This window comes from Myotis davidii, unplaced genomic scaffold (assembly GCF_000327345.1).
Source record: "Myotis davidii unplaced genomic scaffold, ASM32734v1 scaffold480, whole genome shotgun sequence".
NCBI lineage: Eukaryota > Metazoa > Chordata > Mammalia > Chiroptera > Vespertilionidae > Myotis > Myotis davidii.
In genome coordinates, this window is record NW_006292360.1 from 323,113 (window position 1) to 324,473 (window position 1,361).

The following is a 1,361-nucleotide window of genomic DNA, read 5'->3' on the forward strand; positions in this document are numbered from 1 at the left end:
CGCGGGAGCGTGGGCAGGACTGCTGTGGTGCGGGTCACCCCGGGCAGCTGCATGGTGTGGGTTCAGCGGAATCCACCGAACCAGGACTCAGCCTGCGCGCAAATCCCACCTACAACAACGCGAAGGGCAGCGCCTCTGAGGCAGGGCCGCGTGGACAGGGAGACCGCGGTCTTCCATTCTCCGTTAAACGAGTTACTCTAGAGTCTAGTAAACCCAACCACCAACCACACACACGTAGGGGACGATCCTCCAAGCTGTTCATGAAAACGCTTCCGCCAAGTTGGAGTCCTGCTTTGCTGAAACTCCTCACCGACGTGTCCGACCGCGTTTCCGTACAGCGTGTCCCTGCTGCCAACGGCTGGCAAGCTCAAGGGGAAGCTCCCAGTCCTGCAAGGAGCGACCTGGGGCTGGGAGGCGGCAGGGAGCCGTGCCCCATCGTGCCCTGACCATGTGCTCAGCGGTTAGAGCGCTGGCCTGTGGATTGAAGGGTCCCGGGTTCGATTCGGGTCAAGGGCATGTACCTGGGTTGCAGGTGTGATCCCCAGTCCTCAGAGCATGTGCCCTGACCAGGAGTTGAACCCTGACCTCCTTCCTAGGTCCACACTCACCACTGATCCGCGCCAGCTGGCGAGGCCGCTTTGAAAGGCAGCTCCTGTCTAAGAACCTGTAACCGCGGCCACGAGAGGGGCAGCTGGCTCTCGCCCCGTGGGGGATCCCGTCGGGACACAGGCCCAGGTGCCGGCTCGATCCTGTGTGGGCGCTGCAGGAGGCAGCCGATCAGTTTCTCATCATTGATGTTTCTCTCCCTTACACGCTCTGAAATCAATAAAAACATTTAAAAAAATAAAAAGAGGCCTATATTCCTTTATTGGTTTTATAACTGGATTTTTTAGGATAAAACACATTTCAGTCTCCTGATTTAAAAATGTCAGAAACAGAAACTGCGTCTCATGCTTTTATTGTGTTAACAGATGCAGCTGCCAGGTAATCTCTGATTTCCAAAATGCGAGCCAAGAGTTTTAACTTAAATAAAACCTAAATCACACAAAACGGAGGCTCCTTTCACTGACATCAGATATGTTCCCTCGTGGACAGGAGCTGGAGCCCCACAGGGTTGGAGAAGCAGCCATGGCACGTGGCGGGCGGGGCGGGGGGGGGACACGCGAGCGCAGGGCTGCTGAGTCTCCGTCACAGCAGACACGGCTCTCCGTCCGTCCGGCGTCTTTCAGAGCCACCGGGCGCCTCGCAGATTGTTTCCAGGAAAGACAGGCTGGGTTCCCGCCCTGCCCGCCAGGCAGGGAAAAGGACAGGGGCCCAGCTCAGACACTGGCGGTGGAGGTGGCCGCCGGCTGCCCGGGCCG